Below are 16,033 nucleotides of genomic sequence, written 5' to 3' on the forward strand. Positions count from 1 at the left end.
CAAAACTGCACACAATCCTCAAAGTGTGGTCTCATGAGGGCCCTATAGAGCCTCAACATCACATCCCTGCTCATACATCCTATACCATAGAAATTAAAGCCAACATTGCATTTGCCTTCTTCACCACCGACTCAAACTAGAGGTTAACCTTCAGGGTATCCTACACAAGGACTCCCAAGTCCCTTTGCATCTCTGCTTTTTGAATTCTTTCTCCATCTAAATAATAGTAGGCCCATTTATTTCTTCCACCAAAGTGCATGACCATACACTTTCCAACATTGTATTTCACTTGCCACTTCTTAGCCCATTCCCCTAAACTATCTAAGTCTCTCTGCAGGCGCTCTGTTTCCTCAACACTACCCACTCCTCCACCTATCTTTGTATCATCAGCATATTTAGCCACAAATCCATTAATCCCATTGTCCAAATCATTAACATACATTGTAAAAAGCAGCAGTCCCAACACCAACCCCTGTGGGACTCCATTGGTAACCAGCAGCCAGCCGGAATAGGATCCCTTTATTCCCACTCTGTTTTCTGCTGATCAGCCAATGCTCCACCCATGCTAGTGACTTCCCTGTAATTCCACGGGCTGTTGTCTTGCTAAGCAGCCTCGTGTGCGGCACCTTGTCAAAGGCTTTCTGAAAATCCAAGTATATCACATCTACTACATCTCCTTTGTCAGGCAGGATTTTCCTTTCAGGAAACTATGCTGACTTTGGCCTATCTTGTCATGTGCCTCCAGGTACATCATAATCTCATCCCTAACAATCAATTCTGACAACTTCCCAACCACTGATGTCAGGCTAACAGGTCTATGGTTTCCTTTCTGCTGCCTCCCACCCTTCTTAAATAGCGGAATAACATTTGCAATTTTATTATGTTCGAATGTAATGAATGCCGGGGAAAGGCAGCATTGCTTGCTGAGACCTCCAATGGGCATTTTGTTCTCATCTCGCATGAACACAATGGGTCAAATGTTATCCACTGTTGCAAACGGACAGCTTAGCATCTCCTTCCAAATCTACCTCAACCAGTTAGAAGTTTGGTGGCATTATGGATAATGCGCAAGGTTGTCATTGGTTACAACGGGTCAGGATGGTGAGCTGAGTAGTGGTAGATGGAGTTCAATTCAGAAAACTGAAGTGATTCACTTTGAAAGGTTGAACTTGAAGGCAGAACACAAGGTTAATGGCAGGATTAATTAGCCGTTTAGAGGAACAGAGGGATCTTGGGGTCCTCATCCATTGATTCCTCAAAGTTGCTACGCAAATTGGTAGGATGGTTAAGAAGCCATATGGTGTGTTGTCCTTCATTAGTTGGGGAAATAATTCAAGAGCCATGAGGTAATGTTGCAGCTCAATAAAACTGGTTAGACCACACTTGGGAATACTGTGTTCACTTCTGATCACCTCATTATAGGAAGGTTGTGCTTTAGAGAGGGTGTAGAGGAGATATGCCTTGGTTAGAGAGCTTGTCTTACGAGGATAGGTTGAGCACACTAGGGTTTTTTCTTTGGGTCAAAGGAGGATGGAGCGTGGCTTGACGATGTACAAGATGATATGAGGCATAGATTGAGTAGATAGCCAGGGCAGAGTTAGACTGATCTTAGAGTGGGTTTAAAGGCCAGTACAACATCATGGGCTGAAACACCGTACTGTGCTGTAATGTTCTAATTCTGTAAGCCACAAGGAAGTTGCCCTCCTAGACATGTGCCATGGTGATTTGGAAATACATCGCCATTTCTTTACTGTCACTGAGTCAAAGTCCTGGAATTCTTCCTAACAGGATTATGAACATACCCACACCTCATTGTCTGCAACTCAACATCATCTCAAGGACAATCAGGGATGGGTAATTGAATGCTGGAAGCCTGCATCTTTTAGGTGATTACTTTTTTTAAGTTTATGATTGCACGATTCTATGCCCAGCTATCACATCTCTTCATGACTTCTATAAAGTTATATCTTATTTCTTCTTTGTTATAAAGAATTGACAAAGTACTTATTTAATAAGCAAGAACACAGCAGACCTGACCACAGAGCTGCAGTCCCTTGAGATGAGTTCAGGAAGTGCTTATCATTGTCATACTCGATGATGGTTGTCATGGCTACCATGGTTTCCTCACAGCAGGGCTGGATCTGATCTTTGGGGAGTATGAAGTGATAGGTCGCATTGCCCTGAAGCTCAAATTGGTAGGGAAACTCAATCCTAAGATCAGCTGCCCAGTCACGTGTGGTGCCTGATGTTTTATCTAAAAGAGGGAACATTCAGGCTGTTGGAGCTGTATTTTTTGATTCTCCATACAAAGGCACTTCCATCCAGGCCATCACTGCAGGAGGTTCTCAAAGCACCCTGTGTCCTACCCTGGACCTAGCTTACAATAGGACGTTGACAGGATGAGAAGTGGGTGTGGGCAGACAGCATTCAACCAGAAAAGTATGGAGTGATTCACTTTGGAAGGACAAATTTTAAGGCAAAATACTGGGTTAATGATTGGATTTTTAAAAGTGTAGAGGGATCTTGTGGTCCACTTCAAATCCCTCAAAGTTGCCGCACAAATTGACAGGGTTAGAAACATCGAAAACCTACAGCACAATACAGCTCCTTCAGCCCACAAAGATGTGCCGAACATGTCCTTACCTTAGAAATTACCTAGGGTTACCCATAACCTCTATTTTTCTGAGCTCCATGTACCTCTCCAGGAGTCTTTTAAGAGACCTTATTGTATCCGCCTCCACCACCGTCGCCTGCAGCCCATTCCACGCACTCACTATGTCAGGAGGGGCAAAATTCAACAAAGGCAAGTGTTGGACCTGGTTAATGAAGGCATGGGCCAGTTCAAAGTGGCAGGGTCGCGTGAAACTGAATCTCAAGTGACGAGATCAAAAAGCATTAAAAAAAACTTAACCCCAACATCCCCTCTGTACCTACTTCCAAGCAACTTAAAACTGTGCCCTCTCATGATAGTCATTTCAGCCCTGGGAAAAAGCCTCTGACTATCCACATGATCAATGCCTCTCATCTTATACACCTCTATCAGGTCACCTCTCATCTTCCGTTGCTCCAAGAAGAAAAGGACAAGTTCCCTCAACCTATTCTCATAAGGCATGCTCCCCAATCCAGGCAACATCCTTGTAAATCTCCTCTGCACCCTTTCTACAGTTTCCACATCCTTCCTGTAGTGAGGCGACCAGAACTGAGCACAGTACTCCAAGTGGGGTCTGACCAGAGTCCTATATAGCTGCAACATTACCTCTCAGTTCTTAAATTCAATCCCACGATTGATGAAGGGCAATACACCTTACGCCTTCTTAACCACAGAGTCATCCTGCACAGCAGCTATGAGTGTCCTATGGACTCGGACCCCAAGATCCCTCTGATCCTCCACACTGCCAAGAGTCTTACCATTAATGCTATATCCTGTCATCATGTTTGACCTACCAAAATGAACCACTTCACACTTATCTGGGTTGAACTCCATCTGCCACTTCTCAGCCCAGTTTTACGTCCAATCAACCTGTAACCTCTGACAGCCCTCCACACTGTCCACAACACCCCCAACTTCTGTGTCATCAGCAAACTTATTAACCCATCCCTCCATTTCCTCATCCAAGTTATTTATAAAAATCACAAAAAGTAAGGGGTTCCAGAACAGACCCCCGAGGCACACCACTGGTTACCGACATCCATGCAGAACATGACCAGTCTACATCCACTCTTTACCTTCTGTGGGCAAGCCAGTTCTGGATCCACAAAGAAAAGTCCCCTTGGATCCCATGCCTCCTTACTTTCTCAATGAGCCTTGCATGGGGTACCTTATCAAATGCCTTGCTAAAATCCATATACACTACATCTACTGCTCTACCTTCATCAATATTCAGATTCAGTTTATTTGTCATTTAGAAACCACAAATGCAATGCAGTTAAAAAATGAGACAACGTTCCTCCAGAATGATATCACAAAAGCATATGACAAAACAGCTTACACCAGAAAATCCACATAACATTTGGCAATCCCCAGTCCAGAGTCCGGAGAGGCTGCTGCGTATTAATATCGTGCTACCGTCCTAGCGCGTTTTCTGGAAAGGAGCTCCAAATCCACCAGACAAAACAAGACCAAAAACTAAAGCTACAAGACCTGCACAAAACCACATAGTTACAACATATAGTTACAAGAGGGCAAACAATAGCATAATTGATAAAAGAAAACAGACCATGGGCACAGTAAAAATAGTCCAAAGATGTTAAAGGACTATAAGTTCAAAAGAAATCACCACACAGTTTCCACAAGTCCCCAGGGTCTGGACAGACTCGCCATCCCACTCCGGCGGCAGAAGGGAGTACCCCCGCTATGGACTTCCACGGCGCCGCCCGACTCAGCCTCGCAGACGCAACACACACTGAAAGCGACCTGACCGCAGCGGACTCCGAGTCCGTCGAACCTCCGAGCTGATGACCATCCCCTCCGGCACAGCTTCTCCAAGCACCATCCTCTGCCGAGCGTATTAAGACAGCCCCGCCAACGGCCATCGGCAATGCAACCCCGAGGACTGGGGGTCTGTTCTTCCCAGCAGAGTCCCGGACCTCACAGCAGCAGCAGCAACGAAGAAGGTCTTTCTGGAGATTTCCCGAAGTTCCTCCGTGCTCCCACGTCCGTTTTCAATGGATTATGATCACGCATGGCTCCCCACTTCACAACTAACAGATAATCAGCTCCGGAGTGGCCGCTGCAAGCTGTGTCGCGCCGCCATCTTGGAATATGTTTAGTCACATCCTCAAAAAATTCATTCAGGCTCATAAGGCATGACCTGCCTTTCATAAAACCATGCTGGACTATTCCTAATCATACTATGCCTCTCCAAATGTTCATAAATCCTGCCTCTCAGGATCTTTTCCATCAACTTACCAACCACTGAAGTAAAACTCACTGGTCTATATTTTCCTGGGCTATCCCTACTCCCTCTCTTGAATAATGGAACAACATCTGCAGCCCTCCAATCCTCCGGAACATCTCCCGTCCCCATTGATGATGCAAAGATCATTGCCAGAGGCTCAGCAATCTCCTCCCTCACCTCCCACAGTAGCCTGGGGTACATCTTGTCCAGTCCCAGTGACCTATCCAACTTGATGATTTCCAAAAGCTCCAGCACATCCTCTCTCTTAATATCTACATGCTCAAGTTTTTCAATCCACTGTAAGTCATCCCTGCATTTGCCAAGATCCTTTTCTGCAGTGAATACTGAAGCAAAGTATTCATTAAGTACCTCTGCTATCTCCTCCGGTTCCATACACAATTTTCCACTGTCACACTTGATTGGTCCTATTCTCTCACGTCTTATCCTCTTGCTCATCACAAACTTGTAGAATGCCTTGGAGTTTTCCTTATTCCTGTCCACCAAGGCCTTCTCATGGCCCCTTCTGGCTGTTCTAATTTCATTTTTAAGCTCCTTCCTGCTAGCCTTATATTCTTCTAGATCTCCATCATTACCTAGTTTTTTGAACCTTTTGTAAGCTGTTTTCTTCTTGTCTAGGTTTACAACAGCCTTTGTACACCACGTTTCCCATACCCTACTATCCTTTCCCTGCCTCATTGGAACGTACCTACGCAGAACCCCACGCAAGTATCCCCTGAACATTCGTCACATTCCTTCTGTACATTTCCGAGAACATCTGTTTCCAATGTATGCTTCCAAGTTCCTGCCTGATAGCCTCATATTTCCCCTTACTCCTATTAAGAGCTTTTCTAACTTGTCTGTTCCTATCTCCCTCCAATGCTATGGTAAAGGAGATAGAATTGTGATCACTATTTCCAAAATGCTCTCCCACTGAGAGACCTGACACCTAACCAGGTTCATTTCCCAATCCTAGATCAAGTACAACCTCTCCTCTTGTAGGCTTATCTACATATTGTGTCAAGAAACCTTCCTGAACACACCACCCCATCTAAACCCCTCACTCCAGGGACATGCCAATCAATATTTGGGAAATATACCCTGTTGTTATTAAACCTTTCTAGAATCTGTCTCCCTATCAGCTCCTCGATGTCCCTGTTACTCTTGGGTGGTCTATAATGAACACCCAGTAGAGTTATTGACCCCTTCCTGTTCCTAACTTCCACCCACCGAGACTCCATAGACAATCCCTCAATGATTTTCTCCTTTTCTGCAGCCATAACACTCTGATCAACAGTGCCACATCCCCACCTCTTTTGCCTCCCTCCCTGTCCCTTCTGAGACATCTAAAGCCTGGCATTTGAAGTAACCATTCCTGCCCCTGAGCCATCCAAGTCTCTGTAATGGCCGCAACATCATAGCTCCAAGTACTGGTCCACGTTTTAAGCTCATCTGCTTTGTTCATAATACTCATTGCATTAAAATAGACACATCTCAAACCATCAGACTGAGCGCGTCCCTTCTCTATCACCTGCCTATCCCGCCTCTTGCACTGTCTCCAAGCTTTCTCTATTTGTGAGCCAACTGCCTCTTCCTCTGTCTCTTCAGTTCAGTTCCCACTCCCCAACAATTCTAGTTTAAACTCTCCCCAACAGCTGTAGCAAACCTCCCTGCCAGGATATTGGTCCCCCTGGGATTCAAGTGCAACCCGTCCTTTTTGCACAGGTCACAGCTGCCCCAAAATAGGTCTCAATGATCCAGAAATCTGTATCCCTATCCCCTGCTCCAATCCCTCAGCCACGCATTTATCCTCCACCTCATTCTATTCCTATACTCACTCTGACGTGGCACAGACAGTAATCCCGAGATTACTTCCTTTGTGGTCCTGCTTCTCAACTTCCTTCCTAACTCCCTGTAGTCTGTTTTCAGGACTTCTTCCCTTTTCCCACCTATGTCATTGGTACCGATATGTACCACAACCTCTGGCTGTTCTCCTTTCCATTTCAGAAGATCTTAGACGTGATCAGAAACATCCCGGACCCTGGCACCTGGGAGGCAAACTACCATCTGCGTTTCTTTCCTGAATCACCTGTCTGACCCCCTAACTATAGACTCCCCTATCACTGCTGCCATCCTCTTCCTTTCCCTACCATTCTGAGCCACAGGGCCAGAGACACGGCCACTGTTGTTTCCCCCAGGTAGGGTTGTTAAGAATGTGTATGGTGTATTGGCCTACACTTGTTAAGGGATTCATTTCAAGAGCCATGAGGTATTGATGCAGCTCAGTAGACCACATTTAGAGTGTTGTGTTCAGTTCTGGTCACCTCGTTATAGGAAGGCTGTGAAAGCTTTAGAGAGGTTTTAGAAAACCTCTGTATTGCCTGGGTTAGAAAGCATGTCCTATGTTGTCATAGGCATACAGGGTACAAATGCTATGAAAATTAGCTTTTTACAACCATAAGACATAGCAGCAGAATTAGGCCATTCAGCCCATCAAGTTGCTCCATCATTCTATCATGGATGATTTATTATCCCTCTCAATCCCATTCTCCTGTCTTCTCCCCATAATTTTGATGCCCTGATAAATAATCTATCAAACTCTGCTTTAAATACATTCAAAGACTTGTCCTTCACAGCAGTCCATGGCAATGAATTCCACAGACTCACCACCTCTGGCTAAAGGAATTCCTCATCATTTCTGTCTAAATGGACGTGCCTCTATTCTGTGGCTGTGCTTCTAGTCCTAGACTCGCCCACTATAGGAAACATCCTTTCCCCATCCACTCTATCTAGGCCTTTCAATATTCGATAGGCCCCCACTTATTCTTCTAAATTCCAGCAAGTTCAGGCCCGAGCCGTCAAATGCTCAGGTAGGGACATGTTCGGCACAACTTTGTGGGCCAAAGGTCCTGTATTGTGCTGTAGGTTTTCTATGTTTCTATTCCTTCCTAATGCTGTTGACTTTGCCTAATAATAGAATTATAATTATGGCTCAAACATTCACATAGACCACAACCCCCTCTGTTTTGGTGACCCCACACTGTATTGCTGGAGTTACAACACTTAATAATATTTAGTATAATACAAAAGTTATAGAAGCCTACAGTATAGAAACAAGCCCTTGGGCTCACCTATCAGACAGTTCAATGCTAATCCTATATTAGTCCCATGTTACTCTTCCCACTTTCCCACCAACTCCCCTAAGATTCTACATAAGAGGATCAATATCCAGTAACCAATTAACCAACAAACCAATCCTACCAACTGGCAGAATATTTTATCAATGCCAACAATGTTATCCAATTTCTACAAGTTTCCTTTATGAAATCTGATGATCAGAAATTAATTTTTCCTACAAAGCAATATGTTAAGGCACCCACTTCTAGTTGTAGTAGCCATATTATTGGAAAACATTCACAACTGAAGTTCAAAACTGTGAGCTTGCCTACACTTTTCCAAACAGAATGATAAGTCAGCAAACTGAAGCATCAACTCTGTCTCGCTTCACAGCTGCTAAACATCCCCAGACGTTTCTCTTCTTATTTCAGATTTCCAGCATCTGCAGTTTCTTTTCTGCTGTTAGCTTACATTAGGAGAGACTTTGGAGGGACAGTTGACAAGATACTTGCATAAGTGGAAGGATTAGTGAGTAGAGATGAAATTTACAACGAATCCATGAGGAAGGAAGTAACTATGTACTTAGTTCCACACTTCTGCTCCAGAGCTCTGGCTGCCATCTTTGCAACTCGCACCTGGAAAATAACAAAGCAGCAACTCTCATTCTGAAGGACATTGCAAGAACAAACTAAGACATCAGAACGCTCAGCACAGGTCATTTTTCGTATCTTAATGGATTTCAAATTAACAGCAGTAATTATGCAATAGACAATAGACAGTAAGTGCAGGAGTAGGCCATTTGGCCCTTCTAGCCAGCACCGCCATTCACTGTGATCATGGTTGATCATACACAATCAGTACCCCGTTCCTGCCGTCTCCCCATATCCCTTGACCCCACTATCTATTAGAGCTCTATCTAACTCTCTCTTGAATGCATCCAGAGACTTGGCCTCCACTGCCTTCTGGGGCAGAGCATTCCACATATCCACCACTCTCTGGGTGAAAAAGTTTTTCCGCATCTCTGTTCTAAATCGCCTACCCCTTATTCTTAAACTGTGGCCTCTAGTTCTGGACTCACCCATCAGCGGGAACATGCTTCCTGCCTCCAGTGTGTCCAATCCCTTAATAATCTTATATGTTTCAATCAGATCCCCTCTCATCCTTCTAAATTCCAGTGTATACAAGCCCAGTCGCTCCAATCTTTCAACATATGACAGTCCCGCCATTCCGGGAATTAACCTTGTGAACCTACGCTGCACTCCCTCAATAGCAAGAATGTCCTTCCTCAAATTTGGAGACCAAAACTGCACACAATACTCCAGGTGGGGTCTCACCAGGACCCTGTACAGCTGCAGAAGGACCTCTTTACTCAATTCCTCTTGTTATAAAAGCCAGCATGCCATTAGCTTTCTTCACTGCCTGCTGTACCTGCGTGCTTGCTTTCATTGACTGATGTACAAGAACACCTAGATCTCGTTGTATTTCCCCTTTTCCCAACTTGACTCCATTTAGATAGTAATCTGCCTTCCTGTTCTTGCCACCAAAGTGGATAACCTCACATTTATCCACATTAAACTGCACCTGCCATGCATTTGCCCACTCACCCAACCTGTCCAAGTCACCCTACATTCTCATAACATCCTCCTGACATTTCACACTGCCACCCAGCTTTGTGTCATCAGCAAATTTGCTAATGTTACTTTTAATCCCTTCATCTAAATCATTAATCAACCTCATCCCTTTACTGTCCTTCTGAGCATGAGACACTAGTCTTTTTTTAAAGGGATCTCTCTCACACTCCAATACCCCGCCCCAGAGGTAAGCTGCAATATTCATGACCCCATCTCTCAGAATCTCAGTTTACACTGTGGGTTGCTAGTGCTTGGACTACGGACTACTGAGGAAACTAAAACTGAGAAAACATTCTATTGGTGGCCAAGGCTTGTGCAATTGGTGAACAATTAGAGAACTGTAATTTTGTGATCAGGGCTGTGAAAATCTGGAGACCAGTTAGGAGGTTATCAGGTAGGAGATGTGGGTGGGGAGAGTGATTATCATCAGGAGTGGGAGGGGAAGGCAAGAGAAGTCAGCTGGGTAAGAGTCTTCCAGACAGAAATGCATCATGGAGATTGAGAGTTTATTGATAGAAGTGGTGTTGTACCAGCAAAGGAAATAAGATCATATGACATAGGAGATGAATTAGTTCATTCAGCCCATTCAGTCTGTTCTATGATTCGATCAAGGCTGATTTATTTTCCCTCTCTGCCCTATTCTCCTGCCTTCTTCCAACCTTGGACACCCTTACTAATCAAGAACACTTTTAAATATACTCAATTACTTGGCCTTCTGTGGCAGTGAATTAATGTTGAAAAACTAATGGAAGTGGAACACTGCATTTCTGCACCGTTTTTCATGACTGCAGGATGTCTTGGAGTATTTTGCAGCCAATTACCAGTATATGCATCTAACAATGCATTTGCTGTAACACCCAATGTGCACACAGTAAGGACTCACAAGCAATAATTAGATGCTGACCATGGGACTATTTCAATAGTGCTGGAGGAGAGGGAGCCCAAGCCAGACTATAGTTGTCCTTTAGAGGATGCTGTATGATCTTCCTGAGAGCCAGTGAGGTGATGAAGCAGTGGCAACGATGAGTTTCCTCCAGTTTCTATCTATTGAAGTGAAAACAGGCACTGATTCACAGTGGTGACACGGCCCTGCCATCACCCTCTCCACTATTGAGCACTATTCAAAGTGCGCTACCACAAGAAAGCAGCATCCATTATGAAGGACCCCTATCAAACAGGCCATGCTCTCTCCTCGCTACTACCATAGGGATGGAGGTACAGAAGCCTTAGGTCCCACACCACCAGCTTCAGGAACAGTTCTTACCCTACAACGATTTAGGATCCTGAACCAGTGAAGCTAACTTCACTCAGCTCAACACTGAGCTGACTCCACAGCCTATGAACTCACGTTCAAGGACTTTACAACTCCCATTCTCAACATTATTTATCTTTTTTTATTATTTGCAGGATTTGTCTTTTGTTTTGCATGTTGGTTGTTTGTCAGTCTTTATGTATAGTTTTTCATAAATGTGGCTGTATTTCTCTAAATGCTTGCAAGAAAATGAATATATTTATGTATTTACTTACTTACTAGTACAGCCCAGAATAAGTCCTGCTGGGCCTTTCAGCTGTACTACCCAACAACTCTGATTTAACCCTAACCTATCACTGGACAATTTACAATGACTAATTAACCTACATGGTACATCTTTTGACTGTGGGGGGAGGACTGGAGAAAACCCAGGCATTCTGCAGAGAGGGCATGCAGAGACTCCTTACAGAGGACATCGGGATTGATCTCCAACACCCTGAGCTGTGATAGCACCACATTAACCACTACGCCATATACCAGGCATGACATATATGTACCTTGATAATTAAATTTGCTTTGATTTTGACCCAAACTGGCATCCATCAAAGGCCCCCTGCTTCAGTCAAGCCCTGCCCTTGTCTACAGAGCTACAGGAACCCTCTGCTTTGTTCCCCACTGCGGATGCTGATGCCTCACCAATTCATCATAGTTGCTGATTGCTGATCCGGTGTACCCATACAGGATCAGGGTCTTCTGGCCGAAGGAGTGGATGGTCAGGTAGCACAGAATGTTGGACTCATGACGGCGGATAAACTCAGCCACTGCCCGGACCTCAGGTTCAGATTCAGACTGTAAACGTCCGAGCAGCAGTTTCTTGAAGACCCAATGCCTGCAAAGACAGAGGAAGAACACAGATTTAAAAGAAGGCGATGCCAGGGAGGTGTGTGGAAGGAGCATTCTCGGAGATCTCCACACCACCCGAATTCTCGGCTTGATTTATTTGTAGGATGGCACAGCAGGGGCACACATAACAAGATTTCGTTAGGGATGATCTTTTAAGAATCAAGAGATTCTGGCAAGATTACGCAGGACTGAAAAATAGCAAGTGTCACCCTACCCTTCAAGAAGGGAAGAAGGCAGAAGAAAGGAAATTAAACAAGAAAATAATCGTCTGGTGAGCCTGACATCAGTAGTGGGAAAGTTATTGGAAGGTATTCTAAGGGACTGGATATATGAGTATTTGGATAGACAGGGACTGATTAGTGATAGTCAGCATGGCTTTGTGCTTGGCAGGTCATGTCTAACCAATCTTATAAGAGTTTTTTCAAGGAAGTTACCTGGAAAGTTGATGAAGACAAGGCAGTGGATGTTGTCTACATGGACTTCAGCAAGGCATTTGACAAGTTCCCGCATGGAAGGTTGGTCAAGAGGATTCACTCACTTGGCATTCAAGTTGAGGTAGTAAATTGATTAGACATTGGCTTTAAGGGAGACACCAGAGAGTGGTAGTAGATGGTTGCCTCTCTGACTGGAGGCCTCTTGACTAATGGAGTGCACAGGGATCAGTGCTGGGTCCATTGTCATTTGTCATCCTCATCAATGATCTGAATGATAATGTGGTTAACTGGATCAGCAAATTTGCAGACAGCAACAAGATTGAGGGTATAGTGGACAGTGAGGAAGCCTATCAGAGCTCTGGACCAGCTGGAAAATGGGCTGAAAAATGGTAGATGGAATATAATGCAGAAAAGTGGGAGGGGTTTCACTTCAGTAGGGCCAACCAGGGTAGGTGTTACACAGTGAACGGTGGGGCAGTGAGGGGCGCTGTAGGAAAAAGGGATCTGGAAACACAGGTCCATAATCCATTGAAAGTGGCGTCACAAGCAGATAGAGTAGTAGAGAAAGCTTTTGGCACATTGTTTACAAGAGATGGGATGTTATGTTGAAGTTATATAGGATGTTGGTGAGGCATAATTTGGAGTATTGTGTGCAGTTTTAGTCACCTACTTACCAGAAAGGTGTAAATAAGGCTGAAAGAGTACAGAGAAAATTTACAAGGATGTTGCTGGGACTCAAGGACCTGAGTTATAAGGAAAGATTGAATAGATTAGGACTTTATTCCTTGGAACATAGAAGATTGAGGGGAGATCTGACAGAGGTATACAAAATTATGAGGGGTATAGATAGGGTAAATGCAAGCAGGCTTTTTCCACTGAGGTTGGGTGGGACTACAACTGACGGTCATGGGTTAAGGGTGAAATGTGAAAAGTTTAAGGGAACAGGAGGAAAAACTTCTTCGCTCAGAGGGTTATGAGAGTGTGGAACGAGCTGCCAGTGCAAGTGGTACACACAATCTCAATTTCAATGTTTAAGAGAAATTTGGATAGATACATGGATGGTAAGGGTAGGGAGAGCTATGGTCCTGGTGGAAGTAGGCAGCTTAAATGGTTTGGCGTGGACTAGATAGTGAAACACATTGTATACATCGAATGCATGACTTACAGCGCTCTTCGAACTCGGGCTTCATTCGGGGCCAGTAGAACTAATCTCTGAGCCAATCCATAGGTCTTTTCAACTCCCAAATGGCCAGAATCATTGTGAAGTGACTTCAACACAATCCTCCGATACTTCTCAGGTAGAACCAGCTGGGAATGCCAAAGCCAGTCCAGAGGCCACCTGACCCGGTGTAGGATCTGGTTCCTCAACTCCAACCTGGGCCATTTTCTCAGTAATGGAGGCACCAACACGTTTTGCCGTCTCCGTTTGGGCCATGTCTCCCTTTTCGACCGCTGACCAAATGGTACCAATGCCTGGGTCATCTCACTGAGCAGCTGCCACTTCCCCAGAACCCAATTCCAGCAACTGATTTGTCTTCAGAGCGGTCTGGTTACAGTAAACTTGTGGAATGGCGCATTCAGAAGCTCCCAATTGATCTACTGCTTGATTCTGCCCTTGCCCTCACCATGACTGAAAACTGGCACATGGCTTTCACTTCTGGGACAGGAACACTCTCCCACTTTTTGACCCTGTCTAGCCCTTAGAACGTATGTCAAGCCAAAACAGCGGCATCAAAGTTCCTACTTCTCAGCTGGTATTTCAGGCTGAAAACATAGGCAGACAACACTGTCTATGGCATCCAATTTCACCAAGGTTGGGATACAAATTAGGAGATTATTGTCTGTCCTCACCTCAAACTTGGCACTATAGAGGTAGTCACTCAACTTATCCACCACAGCCCATTTCAATGCCGGGAACTCCAACTTGTGCATGGGATAGTTTTTCTCTGAGGGTGACAGACTCCAGCTGACAAACACAGCAGGTTTCAACCCTGTGCCCTGATCCTGATCTGGGACACCCCTAAGCCCTCTCTGCTGGCTTCCATATGCAGTACATATGGCATTCGGGGGGTCTGTAAAAGCCAGCATAGGTGCTTGTGTCAGCAGTTCCTTCAGCAACTGAAAGGCCTCTTCACATTCCACATCCCACCTTGCTCTAAAAGGCTCCAAAGGCTAAGATCATCCTTGCCCTCCTCTCTTTTTGTCTCCTCCCTTTCTTCACCAAGGGAGGGTAACGGCACAGAAGCTGATTTAAAGGGTCCCTTTCGTGTAGCCCTTCACAAACCTCCGATAGCACCCACAGAACCCAAGCGATGGCTGCAAAGCGCTCACAGTGTGGGCCTTGGCCACATGGTCACCGCTTCTATCTTAGACAGATTCACAGCTATTCCATCCAGTGAGACTATGTGCCAACATAACTGATAGATGTCTTGCAGAGCTGGCACTTGTCCAGGGAAAGTTTTAATCCTTCAGCTTTCAGGCAGCCCAGCACCTTCAGTAATTAGTGTAGGGGGAAAAAATGATGCTATTAGGCAGGAACTTGGGAGCAGATGTTCTCAGGGAAATGCCTGGCAAAAATGTGGCAAATATTCAGGGAACTTTTGCATGGAGTTCTGCATAGTATGTTCCATTGAGGCAGGGAAAGGATGGTAGAGTTAAAGAACCATGGTGTACAAAGTATGTAGAAAATCTAGTTAAGAGGAAAAGCTTACGAAAGGTTCAAGAAACTAGGTACTGTTAGAGCTCTAGAAAATTACAAGGTTGCTTGGAAAGAACTTAAGAATGGAATTAGGAGAGCCAGAAGGGGCCATGAGAAGGCCTTGATGAGCAGGATTAAAGAAACCCACAAGGCATTCCACAAATATGTGAAGAGCAGGAGGATGAGCCGTGGGAGGATGAGCCGTGTGAGAATAGGACCAATCAGGTGCAATAGTGGAAATGTGCATGGAGTCAGAGGAGGTACTTAATGAATACTTTGCTTCAGTATTCACCAGGGAAAAAGACCTTGGCAACTGTGGGGATGACTTACAACAGACTGAAACATTTGAGCATATAGACATTAAGAAAGAGGATGTGCTGGAGCTTTTGAAAAGCATTAAGTTAGAAAAGTCACCAGGACAGAATGAGATATACCCCAGGCTACTGTGGGAAGCAAGGGAGGAGATTTCTGAGACTGTTGTGATGATCTTTGGGTCATCAATACTGATGGGAGAAGTACCGGAAGATTGGAGGGTTGCAGATGTTGTTCCCTTGTTCAAGAAAGGGAGTAGAGATAACCCAGGAAATTATTGACCAGTGAGTCTGACTTCAGTGGTGGGCAAGTTGTTGGAGAAGATCCTGAGAGGCAGGACTTATGAGCATTTGGAGAGACATAATCCGATTAGGGATAGTCAGCATGGCTTTGTCAAGGGCAGGTTGTGCCTTACGAGCCTGATTGAATTCTTTGAGGAAGTAACAAAGCACGTTGATGAAGGTAGAGCAGTGGATGTAGTGTATACGGATTTCAGTAAGGCATTTGATAATGTACCCCATGCCAGGCTCCTTTAGAAAGTAAGGAGGCGGGGGGGGGGGGGGGGGGATGTCACATGATGACGTAGGATTGAGACGCTGGAACCCAGCTCTCCCGTAAAAAGTTAATAAATTAATGTCTAAATGAAGAAAAGTTAGTCAGTACCTTCTAAAAGTTACTTATAAACGACTCCGGATTGTGTCAAGCTATGCCTCAAAGAAGGAAGATGAAGAAAACTAATACCGGGAAGATTACGCAAGTTGGAACAAGAACAAGGCCCACGTCTACCGAGG

At 44.8% G+C, this 16,033-nt stretch overlaps 1 pseudogene; it reads right to left on the reverse strand.

Moving 5' to 3' along the window:
* Positions 1 to 1,982: 1,982 nt before the first annotated feature.
* LOC140727245 (carboxypeptidase O-like) lies at positions 1,983 to 13,422 on the reverse strand (annotated as a pseudogene).
* Positions 13,423 to 16,033: the final 2,611 nt, after the last annotated feature.

Source organism: Hemitrygon akajei, chromosome 5 (assembly GCF_048418815.1).
Source record: "Hemitrygon akajei chromosome 5, sHemAka1.3, whole genome shotgun sequence".
NCBI classification, from domain to species: domain Eukaryota; kingdom Metazoa; phylum Chordata; class Chondrichthyes; order Myliobatiformes; family Dasyatidae; genus Hemitrygon; species Hemitrygon akajei.